Source organism: Globicephala melas, chromosome 10 (assembly GCF_963455315.2).
Source record: "Globicephala melas chromosome 10, mGloMel1.2, whole genome shotgun sequence".
NCBI lineage: Eukaryota > Metazoa > Chordata > Mammalia > Artiodactyla > Delphinidae > Globicephala > Globicephala melas.
This window is the reverse complement of record NC_083323.1, coordinates 11,118,919-11,135,566: the sequence shown is the minus strand read 5'-3', so window position 1 is coordinate 11,135,566 and position 16,648 is coordinate 11,118,919. Positions and strand designations below refer to the sequence as shown.

At 51.2% G+C, this 16,648-nt stretch overlaps 1 long non-coding RNA gene across 9 annotated transcripts in view; it reads left to right on the top strand.

Moving 5' to 3' along the window:
- LOC132597889 (uncharacterized) overlaps positions 1 to 13,439 on the top strand; it is a 39,436-nt gene extending 25,997 nt beyond the window's left edge. For 8 of the 9 annotated variants that reach the window (XR_009565302.1, XR_009565306.1, XR_009565300.1 and 5 more), the window contains one exon: positions 11,486 to 13,439. This is a non-coding gene — a long non-coding RNA (uncharacterized lncRNA). The remainder of the gene's footprint in view (positions 1 to 11,485) is intronic. The other variant, XR_009565307.1, reaches the window with a different exon arrangement.
- The last annotated feature ends 3,209 nt before the right edge of the window (positions 13,440 to 16,648 follow it).

Here is a 16,648-nt window from a genome sequence, read left to right as displayed (position 1 = left end):
GCGAGGGGGGGCGGGCTCTGCTGCCTCTGGTCATCCAGGGACACAGGCTCTTTTCACTTGGCTGTCACTGACCCTGGCTCTGTGTTCAGGCGGGGAGGGGAGGATGTGCCTCTGGGCAGGGGGCGAGGAGTGTGAGGTAGAGCGCAGGGCACGTCAGGAGGCTCTGAGCCCCTGACCCAGCCTGTCCCCGTAGACTCTGTGGCGAGGCTCTGCAGAAGCGTGGACTCTTCGCGTCCTGACGAGGAAGTCCGCTGCGGGCAAGGACAGGCTTCCCGTTCTCATATGCTGCTCACATTTCTTGGGCCTGGGAAAGACCTGACAGTTGGCTGAACCCAGGAGTTGGGCGTGTGGTTAGGAGGAGATGTGATCTGGAACCAGCCATGGGTGGCTTGCTGCTGGGGACTGCGCAGGGACATCCTGGGCGGAGGGCAGCTGTAGGACTGGCTCCTCCTCTATAAATTCATGGCCAGAGCATGGGGACTCACCCAGAGGACTGACTCAGCCTTCCCACCGGTGCTCAGAGCCTGTGCTGGGCGTGCGGCATGGCTGACTGTCAAATCCATCACCCAGGGTCAGTGGCATGACAGTGGGCATGTGTCACCGGCTCTTGAAGCCAGGCAGGCTGGACCCTCCGTCCTCTTCAAAGGAAAGGAGATCTGACAATCTGACATTGATTGAGCACCTACTGTGTGCCAGACCTTCTCCTAAGTGCTTTATATCCATTATCATTGAATTCTCAAAAGAGCCCTGGAAGGAAGGGCAGGTCATCATCCCTATCTCACAGGTTAAACCAAGATTTAGGAAGACTTAGGAAGCTTAACATATGAAAAGAACAAGGGGGGGTGCCCAAAGATTGCACATTGCAAAGGCCCAACAGCTGATTTTTGAACTCTCACTTGGTACACGTTTAACTCTTCGATAGAAAGGGAAGGGGTGTGGATGGTATGGGAATACCTGGGCCTACAGTCCAGAGTCCAGCACTCACTAGAAGAGTCATGTTGTACGAACCATTTTAACCTCTTGAAGACTCAGTTTTCTCATCCATCAAATGGGCACAATAATGCCGCTCTCCCAAGGGCAAGTGAAAGAGATTTACAAACTGTAAAAGTCTGAGTATTTTCTTTATTTAAGCTGCTGTCATCTCCTGCTTAGATGTTTGTTAGGGGTCTTCTCTTTTTTGCTCTCACTCCTTCCTCTGCAGCGTCTTCTCTGCACAGCAGCCAGAGGAATTTTTTTTTTTTTTGAAACAGAAATCAGTTCATGTCAAGTCCTTGCTTAAAACCTTTAGCTAGGCTCACATACCTCCCCAGTACCCTGTGTGACGTGGCCCTTCCTGTGCCCCCAGGGCCCACCCCTTGTCACTGCCCCTGCCTTTAGCTCTCTCTCTCTTCAGCTCCCTGGACACGTTTCGATTCTTTCACCATATTATGCTCTTTCCTGCCACAGGGCCTTTGCCCATGCTCACCCCTCAACCTGGAACATACTTTTCTTATGCTCGTCACCTGGGCAACACCAGCTCCTCCTTCTGACTGCAACAGAAACTCTCTCAGGGATGATTCTTTCTGCCTTCTCTCTAAATTAGGTCCCCTGACTTTTCTCTCTCGTGGCACTCTGTATGTTTCCTTCACCCTGTATAATCTGTCAGTGTTTTTACTTGTATATGTGGTTTGCTTTTTCTGGAAGTCTCTCCACAGACTGCGTGAGGACAGGCATCTTGTCTGCTCTGCCCACCATCATATCCCTGTCCCCCTGCTCGGTGCCGGGCACACAATGGGCACTCGACAGTATCAGTTAAACAAATGAAGATGTTTCCTGCCGTTTCCTGAAGATGCCCGAAACTGCCCGTTCCAGTCCTGTGCTGGAAAGAGCTGAGGAGACGGAATCACGCAGTTGTCAACCAGGAGTAGCTCTAGAGCTCTCTTCAGATCTCTAATCTCATTTAGCTCAGCCCTCAGGACATTTAAACCTTGATTTCATCATCTATAAAATGAGAGTCACTTGGGCTGCCTCTTTGGCTGGGAGGTTAGATGTGGCAAAGTGTGGAAGTACCGGTACAGTGAAGTCATAAATAAAATGTTGCTTCTTCCCCATTTTACAAACGTCCCTGATGGCTCTGGGGGTGATAGTTCTATTTTGCAGACGAGAATGCTGAGGACTAAAAGAGTTAAGCAGTTAGCCCAAGAACACAGCAGCAGAGCTGAGCACAAGGGCTCTCTGTGTTTCCTGTGAGATCAGGCTGGCTCCCTCGCCTGCCAGCCATCGGAGGAGGCCCTCCTTGCATCTTCCTGGAGGCGGCGCTGCGGCCACCTCTGCAGAACCGGCCCCAGATGACGAGGTTCTCCTCTCCCCGGGACCACTGGGACACTGCTCAGCAAGTGACCTATATTAATCTCAAGTGCTATTCGCTGTCTTGGTCCCCTCCCACCCAGCATGCGACCCCACCCTGCAGAAACACCTCGATCTATCCAAGGACGTTGTAAAAATAAAATGATCACAACCTGGCCCTCCGGGAACCTCGGCTTTACAGCGTGTCCTGCTCCGAGGCAGATGGCATTCACAACCCAGTTTGAGGAAGAGAAGAAAGAGGAGAAAATGCAGGGAGGAGCTGGGACAGGGAGAGAGTGAGACAGATGCTCACACATTTGAAAGGGCGAGGGCGGATGAGATGAGAGGGATGGGCGAGAAAGGGGCCAAAACAGGGGGGAGAAGACAAATTAGCAAAAGAGATTCAAGGGTGACAACAGGGTTAGAGGGACTAAAATGTTGAAAAGAACAAAAGGAAAGTCCTAGAAAGAACAGTAAGTGGATGGAATAGAGGAGAGACAGAGTCCTGGAAGAAAGTTGTTGGAAGAGGAAGAATAGGATGAAGGGGACAAAGAAATGAAAAGTGGATGAAATAGACCACAAGATAGGATCGGCTGTTTGTTGGAAATAGAGAACATGAAACAGAACAAGAGTATACAAAACCTCAAGGCTAGAGAGTTGGGGAGGAAGGGCTGGTCAACAAGACAGGAAGCAAGTTCGAGCAGGTCCGGGGCAGTTGGGGTCTTTAGGCAGAGTGAGTAGACCAGCCTCTAAGATCTGGGCCATGCTGTGGACCAGCCTCTGAGAGCTGGGCAGGTCTGGCTCCTCCACGGGGTCTTTCCCAGACTCCATGCCTGCCCCACCCTGCCCGAAGTCATCAGTCCAGGGGGTCCTACTGCTGGTTGCCCAAGTGCAATCTGCCCTCTGAGCCCCAGGTCACATTGGATCTTGTGCAGCCAAAGGGCTCTGTCTGGGAATTTATAGTCTCTCCTGGGTCCATGCTGGAGTTTGTCTCCAAATGTGCATAAGAAAATGCAGCTCACTCAGAGTTATGGTCCTTCTCTCTCCCTTTCCTTCATTTATTATTATTAAAAAAATTTATTTGTTTAATTTATTTATTTGGCTACGCCAGGTCTTAGTTGCAGCACGCGGGATCTTCGTTGCTGCACGTGGGATCTTTAGTTGCGGCATGCAGGATCTTTTAGTTGCGCTGGACCACCAGGGAAGTTTCTCCTTCATTTATTTAGTTGATGAGTATTAACTGAGCACCTAGTTTGTGCCAGGCCTCTTCCGTGAATGAGGCCCACAAAATCCCTGCCCTGTGGCACTTCTAGTTCCTTCTTTCTCCCTCTTCCTTCCTCCCATCTTTGCCTCTTCCCTTCTGTTTTGCCCTGATTCTTTTTTTTTAAAAAATAAATTTATTTATTTATTTTTGGCTGCATTGGGTCTCCACTGCTGCGTGTGGGCTCTCTCCAGTTGCGGTGAGCGGGGGCTACTCTTCGTTGCGGTGTGCGGGCTTCTCATTGCAGTGGCTTCTCTTGTTGCGGAGTGTGGGCTCTAGGCGTGTGGGCTTCAGTAGTTGTAGCACAGGCCTCAGTAGTTGTGGCTCGCGGGCTCTAGAGCGCAGGCTCAGCAGTTGTGGCACACAGGCTCAGTTGCTCTGTGGCATGTGGGATCTTCCCGGACGAGGGCTCGAACCCGTGTCCCCTGCATTGGCAGGCGGATTCTTAACCACTGTGCCACCAGGGAAGCCCTGCCCTGATTCTTATATTCACCCCAGTTGCATCAGTTATTTTTGCTGCATTAAAAACCACCCCAAATCTAGTGGGGGGATGTGTGTCAAACAAAAACAATCATTAATTATTATTATTATCTGTCATGGTTCTGGGGGTGACTGGGCTTGGCTTTGTAGTTCCCGCCTGGGGTCTCATGGGGTCACAGTCAAATGGTGGCTGGGTTGCGGCTGGAGTCCTCCCATAGGCCTCCTCTCTCGTATGGCTGGGGGCTGGGACCTCACCTGGAGCTGGCAGCCAGCATGCCTGTACTTGGCCTCTCCACGTGGCTTGGGCCTCCTCACAGCATGGTGACTGGGTTCTAAGAAGTTGTTTTGCCTTTAATAACCTAGCTTCAGAAGTCACATAGTGTCACTCATGTTGTACTCTATTGGCAATAGTGTTATAGTCTAAGGCAGTCACACAAGTCCATCTAGGTTTAGGGGGCGGGGACACAGACCCTCACCTCTCGGTAGGGGAATTGGCTGATCACCTGTAGGAAGATCATGTGGGAGGATCTTTGGAAAATACAATGTGCCGTCATGTACCCTCTGGCCAGAATGATTCATAACAACTCACGTCCCTCGGTGTTATGTTGAGCTGTGTCACCCCACCTGGAAAATTCATATGTTGAAATCCTAACACCCAGTACATCAGACTGTAACTATTTGGAGATGGGGTCTCTAAAGATATGATTATGTTGAAATGAGGTCATTAGGGTGGGCCTTAATCCAATGGGACTTGACCGGTGTCCTTATAAGAACAGGAAATTTGGACACAGACCCATACAGAAGGAAGACAATGTGAAGACGTACAGTGACAAGACTGTTATCCATAAGCCAAGGAGAGAGGCCAGGAACAGATCCTTCCCTCGTGGCCCTCGGAAGATCTTGATCTTGGACTTCTAGCCTCCAGAACTGTGAGGAAGTAAATTTCTGTTGTTTAAGCCCCTCAGTCTGTGACTTTGTTATGGCAGCCCTATAGCAAACTGATACGTACCTCCACAGGCAAAAGATATTTATTCTCCTCTCCCAAGACCTTGTCATCTAAATCAGGTGCAGGTAGGGACATGTCTCCTTAGGCGGAATTCCTTGGGTACAAATCCTTGAGCATCACTCCTCTCAATAGGAAGATCTGTGAGCTAAAGAAACAAGTTCTCTGCCCTCTGCCCCACAGCCAGCAAACAAAGGTGACACAGGTGATAGGACAACCATCATAGACACTCCCACTAAAAGAAGGGTTGCAGGAGGCACACAGCAGTCACTGGACCATAGCAATTCTGAAATCCATCTGGGAACATGTTGCCAATGATTCTTGTGGTTCTTGACGCTGCCCTCTAGGTTCTTGCTTCTTTTCTCTGAGACATTCTTGTTATTTCCTTAAGAAATGACCAGGGTCTGCAGCTGAGTAATTTTCTTAGCCTGCCTCCTACCCATAGAGATTTGAGGGTCTAAAGAGCTCTCTTTTCATTTGGTGCTCTCTCTGTCCCACTCATTCATAGCCCAAACAATTCCTTTCAAAGTTTTGTGGGTTTCCTATGAAACAATTTGTAATTCATTCCATTTAACAAAAGGCACACCCACCAATTTCTTTTTTACTTTGGGCTCCTGGCAAGGCTGCCCTTGAGATTCTTCAAATTTTGATTATTTAACAGAAAGGGTCTACAGCATATGCTGTTAAGATCCTCAGAAGGACTTTGTGGCTTTGAGAGGGTCTATGAGGCACTCGAAATTTTTCTCAGGTCTTAAAAAAAGACTTCATAGTCACACCTTGGATTCATGTTTACACCGTTTTCCTGATAGTGGCTTTGATCTTTGCCTGGGTGTCATTTCTTCTCTTGAGAATCATTTGTCATGTGGATAGATTGGGAATGAGAAAAGTTTTGAAACCCAGAAAGTCCTGGCTCCTCTATATTGAACAGTCTGTTCTTTGGCTTCTCTTATTGACAGAGGCAGGATTTGCACCCAGGACTCTCTGTTCTAAAAGCCTGCACTCTTGTTGAGAAACTCTGTTGCCGCTTTGAACACTGGGGCACCCAGGGACTTCATTAAGTCCTAAAGGAAGGGTGGGGTCAAAGCAGGTGGGAGAAGGAAGGGCATGTGAGGCAGGGGTACCACATGAACAAAGGCACAGAAATGGGGGAAACACACAGTGTGGAGGGAACAGCAAGTCTCCAAGAGTGTGGTTGCTTTCTATCCCTCTCCCCTTAGCTTTATCTCCAAACATCCAGTTCCTCCTTCTTAGTCCTTTGGGACCACTTTTCTTTCTTTCTTTCTTTCTTTTTTTTTTTTAAAGAGAAGTTCTTCTTATTTTATTTTATTTTATTTTGGCTGTGCTGCGTGGCTTGTGGGATCTTAGTTCCCTGACCAGGGATTTAACCCGGGCCTCAGCAGTGAAAGTGCGGAGTTCTAACAACTGGACCGCCAGGGACCCTTGGGACCACTTTTTTATGTCCCTTTTGCAGCACAAGCCCTATGATATCCTCCACACTCCACTCTTCAATGAGTTGGCTCACAGGGTTCCCGTCTTCCCTAAGAATTCCCTTCCACATCTTGCCAGCCTGGAGAGTGCCTTACTCCCATGTCAAAGACAAAGATGAGTGCCACCTCCTCTGTGAAGCCTTCCATGTTCGTTAGTATTTGCTGTGTGTTACAAATATACCCCAATACCACAGTGGTTAACACACAAGAGTTTATTTTTCACTCAGAGCACAGTTGAGTCAAAGTTGGCTGGGGTGAGGTATGTGAGCTCTGTTCCACGCAGCTATGGGGGGGGGGGGTTCAGTTCCTCTGTCCAGTGGCTCTACCGTCCTCTAAGACAGGCTGGCAGACGAGGACCTGTTTTTGTAAATAAAGTTTTATTGGGACACAGCCACGTCCACTAGCTACATAGCTGCCATAGAGACTGGATGGCCCACAAAACTTAAAATGTTTGCCCTCTGGCCTTCACAGAAACATTTGCTGACCCTTGCTCTAGGGCTCTGTAGGCCTATGAAGGGAGTGTGGAAGATCTGGTGGGAGGTTTCTATGGGCCAGGCCTGGAAGTGCTGCACCTCACTTCCTCCCACATTCCACTGGTGACAGCTAGTCACATGACCCCACCGAGCTGCAAGGAAACTGGGAAATGTAGTCTTTCTGGTGCTCAGGAGGAAGATGAAGCAGGGTTGGCTTGGCACACAGCCTTGTCCCTCCACACCTTTCCTACACCGCTTTGCTCCCTGCACGAATGCCCCCTACCCCCATGGGATGGGAAGATCCCGGAGGGCCGGGACAGTGCCTGTTTTCTTTAGCACTGCCTGCCCTGTGCTCAGCACAGAATAGGTGTTCTAGAGACAGTTACTGAAGAAGGAATGAATCTGTCTTTCGTGCACGCTCCCAGAGCTCTTCGTAAATACCTCTGCTCTGGCACTGACATCATTGTGTTTTACTCATTCTGTGCCTGTTTCCCCACTCAGATTCCTCTCTCTACTCCACCAGTTTGTTTTGGGGCATCTCCTGTGCAGGAACCCTGTGCTAGGCCCTGGGGTGGTCTCTGTGAACAAAACAGACCCAGCCTGTGTCCTCAGGGAGCTTGCAGTCCAATGGAAGAGACCAGCAATGAGCAGAGAATCAGAGAATCGCAAACAGTCGTGCAAATAAATTTAAAGTGACAACAATAATTAAATCCCCTGAAAGAAAGGGGCAGAGTAGGTGCTCTGAGCACATCTAAGGGAGAACCCGATCTAATCCAGTGGTCAGGGAGGGCTTCCCTGAGGAGGTGACATTTGGGCTGAGACCTGAAGCAAGGCAGATGTTAACCAAGTGGAGAGAGGATGAGCAGAGAAGAGTGTGCTAGGCACGGGGAACAGCCTGGACAAAGGCCCTGAGGTCTGAGAGAGTTTTATGCCAGTCGTGACAACAACAATAATGACATTAATATTATTATAGCTCAGACTGAGTACCTACTATGTGCCAGACACTGTATTAAGCACTTTATAAGTATTATGTCAGTTAATCTGCACAATGCTATGAGAGAGATATTCCCAGTTGCAGAAGCCACGAATGCCCTGCCTGTATTCCTTCTGCCCACCCCAGGGGTCATCTAAGGACAGTTCTCACATTTGCTGGTAGCTTCTGTTGGCTGGAGGTACCAGAGAGTCTACACTCCCCAGGACTGCCCTCGCCAATAACTGATGGGAATGGGAGGATAAATATCCCGGCTTCCTCCCCATTAGTGGGCGATTCTGAGGCAGCTTGACACTGCCTCTCAGAAGCCCCAGGTGATTGGATGCCCCATGCCGCAGGGGTACCGCCATCAGTGTGCACCTCCTCAGATTTTCTCCCACCCTGTCTCACTCCCCCTCCCCACACTGTGCTTCTGAGGTCACCTCGAAAATAACTATTTGCTCCTGAACACTTGTCTCCAGGGCTGTTTTTGGAGTAACCAAAACTAAGACACTATTAAGTACCCCATTTAATAGGTGAAGAAACTGAGGCACGGAAGAGTTGCAAACATAGAATTGAAAAAAGGTCTTTGAAACTAAAACACCAACAGTGATGTGTGTGTGTGTGTGTGTGTGTGTGTGTGTCTGAGATGGGACAAGATGGGACGAGGTGAGATGGGTGTGCAGGCCAGGACAAGGATCTGGGTCATTAACTTAGGGACATAGGAGGCCTTTGAAGGGCTTTATGCAGATGGGGTGACGTGTTCTGATGGATGCCGGGACAGTGTCACCATGGTGACCAAGGCAAACCAGGATTAGAGGGGCTGGAGCAGATGAAAGGGGAGGGGTGGGGGCTCTGGCAGTCATTCGGGCGGCGCTCATAGGTCTCTGGAGCTCTGGGGTTACCCTGGAGGCGAGGGAGTATCTGGGCATCAGAGGGCCTCTGTTCTCTGCACCCAGCCTGCAGTGTTCGTCTCTCACAGGGGGACACACACCTGGTGCCTCAGCTCCACCCCTCCCCAGGCCCCTGTCCCACACTCTTAGGTCACAGAGTCCCTCCTTGCCCCCCACCCCTGGCGCCTCTGTCAGGGAGGGTCTGGGCTGGAGCCTGGCGCCCCTACAGGCTGGCCAGTGCTGGCAGCTGCAGAGGAAAGGCCAACCGGGCCTCCTGACTGGGCAGGCCCCGGAGGCCAGCACATGGCCAGCCTGGTGCCGGCTCTTTCTGCCCCAGTGCCCTGCGTGGCCTGCGCCTGGCTGAGCAGATGGTCTTGGAAATGAGCGTTGTCTGAACGGGGTCAGGAGGGTCTGCCGGTCCCATCTTGTCTGTCTCTGCCTCTGCTGGGCTCCGCTGCCCTTGCTGCTGTCCTGGAGAAGCCAACAAGCTCGGCTGCCCAGGGCTACCGCGCAGCACGGTGAGGTGTGATGAGACATGGCCCAGACGCCCAGCAGTCCCGGGTGTTCGAGAGGTGGGTTCCACGGGCTCTGGGGCAGCTGACGCAGGACTGGAGTGGGGGAGGGTGGCAGGAGAGTGCGGGGGGAGGGGCGGGGTGCGGGCCACCCTACAGATGCCTCAGGGAGTGCGTGACCCTCAGTGCGTGGCTTGTGGTGGCAGCAGGACCTCCCTTGGGGCGGTCGGGGAACTCAGGTTTGCCGAGGTCTTACTGTGCGCCCGGTCCTCAGTGAGTGTGACCTTGGTCCCTTACCCGCCCCTCTCCAACACTTCATACCCTCTACCTCTGCCCTTCCTGGGGGGCCTTTCCCCAGCTCCCAGAGCTCCCAGTGTTTATTATGTGGGTTTTCCTCGCAAGTTCTCCAGGACAGCTGCTTCCCTGCCGGCCTGTCCTCAAACATCCCTAGCCGCGGTGTCCTTCCTGGGTACCTGCTCGCCTACTGGGGCTGCTTCTTGGTGACACAAAGAGCACAGGTTCTCTGTGGGTTCCACTTTCTGGCTGAACTTGAGTCACTGGCTTTATCTCTCTGAACCTCAGTTTCCTCACCTGTAAAATGAGCCAAACCACGCCCACCTGGAAAGGTGGTTGTGAGGATTAAGAGAGGTAAAGGATGTGAGATGCTGGGCACAGAGGAGGGGCTGGCTGGGGGCTCCTCTGCCTTCCCCCTGGCTGGCTGTGGGGCTGGGACAAGTCACTTCACCTCCCAGGGGCCTTGATTTCCTTGGCCCTCAAATGCGCATGCGCTGCCCTCTCACAGGGAGGGTGGGAGGGAAGGGAGGGCAACGTGGTGTGTGAGCTGCCTGGGCTGTGCGCTGGAGCAGCTGGAGCCGGTCTTATCTTCCCATCTATGCAATGGGAGCTTTGGGTCGATGAAGGTGCCTCCCCACCCCGCCCAATTAGAGTCTGGGGGTCTCGGAGCCTCCCCTGCTCCACGTGGTTCTGTCTCTCACCTCTGAGGCTCAGCAGAGTCCTCCCTCAGGCCTGATTTTGCAGCCTGTGCACGGGCCTGGTGGTGAGTCAGTCCTGTGTGGAGCCCCAGGGCTGCCCATGCCATAAAGGAAAGAGGGGGTACAGCCACCTTAGCTCAAGGCCCATATCTGAGCATCTGTTCCATATCTGGTGTCTTCGATTCTCTTGGGGGTGAGAGTCCCCCCATGTGGAAACCCTGGGAGAGTGAGGGCCGAGAAGTAAGCTCCGTGAGATGTGCTGGGGATTGGGGCTGCTGCTCCTCTCTGCCTCAGGACCTTTGAACATGCTGCTCCCTCTGGCTGACACACAATTTCCCTGTTTCACGCCCAGCTCGTACCCCTTCATATTTCAGTGGAGAGGCTTTCGCTGGACAACCTTCTCCCCAACCTAAAGTAGGCCTCCTTTGTGGTCTTGTTCAGAGGGCTCTGGTCTTTTCCTTTAAGCGGCTTTTACAACTTGGTTATACACGTGTTTATAAACGTGCTATTGCCTCTCTCCCCCGCTAGACTGTATGGGGCAAGGAGAGGGGCCTAACATCTCCTGTTCAGCCTTGAAGACCCTGCACCGAGAGCAAGGCCTGGCACATGGTTGGCATTCAGAAGGCCAGGGCTGACTGAGATGCATCAGCTCTGTGCCCAGAGCAGTTGTTAAGCCCTTCTCGCCTGCCTGCTGGGCATGGAGAACCAACGAAGTTAGAACAGCGAATACTCTTAGGGATCATCAGTCCAACCTTGTCATCACATACACCCCAGGGGCAAAGTCCAGTGCAGGGAAGAGGTGGACTTGAACCCAGGTCTCCTGGCGCCCCCCCCACCCTGGTCCAGTCTCTCTCCAGTCTTCTCCGGGCCATGGCCGGCCATTTCCCAGGGTTCACGCATAGGGGACCCAGGCCTCCCAGTCCCAGAGCTCCTTTGAATGAAGGGTCGGGGGACAGCAGGCTCAACTTCTTCATCCTGGGATTACCCAGGGTGGGGACCACACAGCAATAATGATCGTAAAGCCTGAACAGGTACTGTTCCAACACGGGCTGAGCGTTTTGTAAGTACCGCCCTATTGTTAATCTTTAGCAACCATCCAAGGGAGGTGATGTTCCAGGGCCTGGAGCAGTGAAGTGACTTGCCCAGGGTCACTCTGTGACAAAGTGCCTGAGTGGACACCTGAACCCAGAGCTGTTTGACTCCAGAGCCCAGAACGCCGTGTGCAGGCGCACGGCTGCACGCTCTGCTTCTTGGAGTTGTCACCACCTCTGCTTGTTAGAAGAGGGAGCTGTTAGAACAGCTGAAGGAAGCCTGATGGGAGAGACCCAAGCTTCCCCAAGATGTATCTTGAGATTCACAGTGAATTGCCGATATGTTGTTCGGGAAGCTGTTTCTTGATCTTTGCTTGAAAACATCCTCCGCTATCAGCAAGAATCCACCGTGACCTGGATCCTGCGTGCTCTTAATTTAAATACCGTCTTACAAAGGATACAGCACCCGAGGAAGTTCTGGACCATGAACTCACTGCAGTCCTTATGTTAGGATGCTCAGTGCTTACAGTTGGAATGGCTTTGTCACTGAAGCTTGGCTAATGGTGACCCTTGGACGAGTCCTTCTTTGAGCGCTTGTAGGCGACATGGGAAGAGCATAGTGCAAACGGGAGGGGGAGAGTCAAAGGCAAGCAAAGCATCATGACCTCCACCTACCGAGCAAAACTCCAACGTACACCCAGGCTGCCAGAACCAGAACCAGCCTGGTCTCCGTATTTGCATGTAGAGCCAGGCCTCAAATGTATCTTAATTTTAGTTCCTCTTCTCAAATCTGAAATAGATTGTAGGTTTTAAGCTACAGCAAAAATGAAGGAGAAACAAGGTAAGTGCCTACTACTTCCTTGCCCTCCTCCCCATGCCCTTAGCAAGGGCGAGAACAGAAAGTACCCCCTGCCCAGCACAGCCTTTGGGGATGGAGACCCTTGGCCCAAGCTGAATTCTATAACCTTCAGAACAGGGTCCCTGGATTGTGTGCACGATGGATGGAGCTCTTTCTTGGGATTTTCGGAAAACAGACAAGCTCCAAGCACAGCTGGGCTGCAGCTTCGCTTTTTTTTCTTTCCACCTTCAGCCGTGGCAGCCTGTTCCTGATTTCTCTGGAAAGGCAGCTCCTAATTAGAATGGATCGAAGAGTCTTTGCTCGAGCTTTGTTCTCCGTCTCGATTGAATCGTTGTTTTAGGACTTAATCTGGTGCAGTCACCAGTGGGCTGGGACACTTGCCTCTCCGAGCTGCTCTCAGGCGCGCGGGAGGGCTGGTCCCTGGGGGCCACCGAGAGCTCCGAGGAGCTCTCTGCATCCTCTCCCTCCAGGCCTCTCTTCCTTTCCCCTTTTCCTCCCCACCTGCTTTCTCTCCTCTTAATTTCCTTTCATTAACAACCCAAAGCCGTCCAGGGTGCCAGTCCCTGCTGGTGGGAGTGTAAATTGGTACAATTTCTCTGGAGGGCAATTTGTCAAATGCTATTAAAAGCCTTAAAAAAAAATGCATAGGCTTTGACCTGGAAAGTCCCCTTCTAGGAATTTGTCCTGTAGAAATAATTGGACAGGGGTCCGCGAATATGTGCAGAAGGATGTTGCCCTCCGTGCTTTTCATGAGTGGCAACTTGCAAAGCTGGTATCCATCCACAGGGGGCCATTAAAAAGGATCATGTGATAAACCAACTGTAAAAGAACCTTTTGAAGCTAACCGGAGAAATTTGAATCCTGACTGGGCATTCGGTGCGCTTAAGGAATTACTGTTAATTTCGTCAGGTGTAATAATAACCTTGAGATAGGTTTAGAGGCACACTGCAAGAGGGTTAGTATTAGGTTTAAACGGTTATAACGATAATAATAATGGAAGGGGGAAGAAGATGAAGCAAGGGAGGCAAAAGCTTACAAGTTCTGAATCTGGCTGATGGGCAAAGGAGCATCTGTTACACTGTTCTCTTTATTTTTGTGTATGTTTAAAATTTTCATGATTTAAAAAGAAATAAAATGATCACATAAAACTGTATTTTTTGGTCTGAAATGATGTCCGCAAGATATTTTTAAGCGAAAGGAGAAACATTTCAAGCAGCATATATGGCAATATCACATTTCTGGTTAAAAAAAATATGTATGTATTTTTATATGCAGAGGAAAAAGGACGGAAGTACACACACCAGAATGTTAATGGTGGCTATTTCTGGATGGAAGGAGTTGAGTAATTTCCATTTTCTTCTTTATATTTTGTAATAGGTTCTGACTTTATTTTGGCAATAACCATACATTACTTTTATGCTCATAAAAAAGCCAGTAAAGAAATTTTGGAAATCACCTGGATTTTTTAATACACCATGCTTTGTAGAAGGAGGTTTTACACATCTCAATCTACACACGATAATATGTAAGGTTGATGCTGTCATCCCCATTTGATAACAGGGAAGCTGATGCTGGCCATCAGAGAGGGTGAGTGCCTTGCCTGGAGACACACAGCAGCAATTCTAATTCCATTCTTCTGACGTGAAACCATTGCTTTTTCCACTAAACCCCAGATGCTTCTAGAGGGCCAATAAGGAGTATCCGATGTGGTTCTTGCCTGCTAGGAACCGACACTGTCTTTGCTCTCCTGGTCGCTTGCCACCATGCTCCATTCTGGAGTCACCCCCTCTGTCCCTAGGACAGTTACGTAAAGGCTTCCGCAAAAATGCACTTTCTCCCCCGTCACATCACAGGTAAAACTCAGACACTGGCTGTTCGATACTTTCTCCTGATGAATCTTCCCAGTCCTCTTGCCTTTTTAGGATGGAAAGAGCTCTTCGTGGCTGTCCTCTTCATATTGATCAGCTCTGTTTACTGGCAGAGCAAGAGTGAGCGGGCATCGTATACATAAATATCATAAAATCCACCGAGGGCTGGCAAGCCCAAGGTCTTCATCCCGGCTCCATCACTAACAATTTGCAACCCAAAGAAGTCCCTCTCTCTGTGTTTTCTCTGTCTCTAAAGTAAATAAAGGATAACGTGTTTAAAAAAAAGAAATCAGTTGGTGTTCTGAGGAAAAGGGTGGGGTGGGGGAGAAGACAATTCTAAATTGGGCTGAAAATACAAAGTTTTTGTTAATGCTGGAGATGGGTGAAGCCTTGTCTCCACATCTTCCCCGTCAGCTCTCAGCCAGAATACTGGGACGTCTCTGAACTCGTCTCCTTAATCTCCAAGCACCTCCTCTCCCACTGCCTCCACCGATTTCCCCCCAGGCTGATCTTTCTAAAGCGGAAATCCAGGTGAGTCGCCTCTGTTAAAACCCTTAAAGCTTCCCATTTCTTTCTGGAAAAAGTCCAACTTCTCTGGTCTATGTACCCAAACCTCCATGCTCTTGTTTTGCCTTCTCTCCAACCTCTCACCAGCTGGGTACCCCTCACTCCTCACCCAGTGCTCAACGCACAGTTCCTCAAGGGGGACCCTGCTTCATGCCTCAGGGCCTTTGCACGTGTGGTTCCCTTTGTCTGGAATGCTTTTCCCTGGTTGACACTGGGTGTTTCCCTGCGAGGTCCCTGGAAACCCTTCTTACCTGTGAGACTTGAGCTCCTTGACGGCACAGCCTCAGCCATCCTGATATGCAGCAGGGCCCCCGCACCGAGATGGACCCAGGGATGGGATTGGCAGGTGCAAAACCAAAAGCTTCTCTCAAAATCAAAAACTCCTCCAAGAGATCTGGGTTAGCATGATTCTCAGCTCCCATCCTGGGCTCCGCTGAATCTGCTCTGACTGCCATCCCAGTTCGGGACAGGAAACTTTTAATTTGCAGTATACCATTTTAAAATGCACATTTTAGCACCAGAATGCATGTGTTTTAGCTACAGCAGGTAGCTTCCTGCTCTCTGAGTCTCCTCGCAGGAGACCATCTAACCAAGGCAACTTTCCCAGTCATGGAAAACTAAGGGCTGGTGCTCATGGCAAAAACGGTGTCAGGGTGAACCACTGGGCCCAGGACACCCCCCTGGGGCTGCCTCACATGCCATCCACACCTGAATGGGGAACTCTTCTGGGGTGGGACCCCAACAAAGAACTCAGCCTGTAAAGTGCCTGAGGGCCCATGTTGGAACTGGGGTCTATATTTCTAAGCGACCGCTCCAAAATGCGATGGGCCCCGCTGTGTTCCCACACTCCCACTCACCCAGGCTTCTCTGCCCTCTTGGTGGGTGAACCCAAGTGATGTCAGCAGGCAGCAAAAGGCACCGCAGAAGGGTCGGCTTCACAGAGCCAGGGAGTGAACAGAAAGAGGCCAGGCCCCTGCCTCAGATCATTCCTCGCAGAAGGAAGGAAACCGTGGAGGACAGGGAATGTCCCAAAGACAGCAGGAGAAGCGCTCAGCTCCTGTGCTCGTCCACAGCAGTGGGGGACCCTGGCGCCTATGCTTTTGGGGTTCCACTGGGGTTTTTTTTTTTTTTTGCGGTACGCGGGCCTCTCACTGTTGTGGCCTCTCCCGTTGCGGAGCACAGGCTCTGGACGCGCAGGCTCAGCGGCCATGGCTCACGGGCCCAGCCGCTCCGCCACATATGGGATCTTCCCGGACCGGGGCGCGAACCCGTGTCCCCTGCATCGGCAGGTGGACTCTCAAGCACTGTGCCACCAGGGAAGCCCTCCACTGGGGTTTAGAAGTGAAGTGTTGGCTCATCTTTCTCTTCTGTGGCTTGTAGGTGATTCTAGGGCAGGGACTGAGTCCCATCCATCTCCAGATCCCCCAGAAGTCCATGCACGCAGCTCAGACCCAGTGCCAGCCGCCAGGTAAAGAAAGTGGAAGGCGGGCTTTCCACTTCTGAGGGGCCTATGAAATCAACCACACCGAGAGGGGCCAGACATTCTGCCCTCTCAGATCTTGCTGAAATGTCCCCTTCTCAGGGGTATCCTTTCTAACCTCCCTATTTCATACTGCTACCCCCTCCCTGGCACACCCTCTGCACGCCCTGCTCTGTTACCATCCATCAGACCCCTGGATTTCCCTAAGCGAACCTCTTTCCCACCCCATTAGAATGTAAGCACCCTGAGGGTAGGGATTTTTGTTTTACTCTCCAAGTCCCCATTTCCCAGAACAGGGACCGACACTTTGCCCTCAGCGTCTCACCCTCTGTGTGGGTCCCCACGTTAGCCCCCTGGGGGCCATGAACAGCGGAGGTGGGAGCACCTGCTCCCCCTGCTGGTGGCGCAGGCTTCTGCACCCCCCCCCGGAGGGAGCCAGGCACAAGG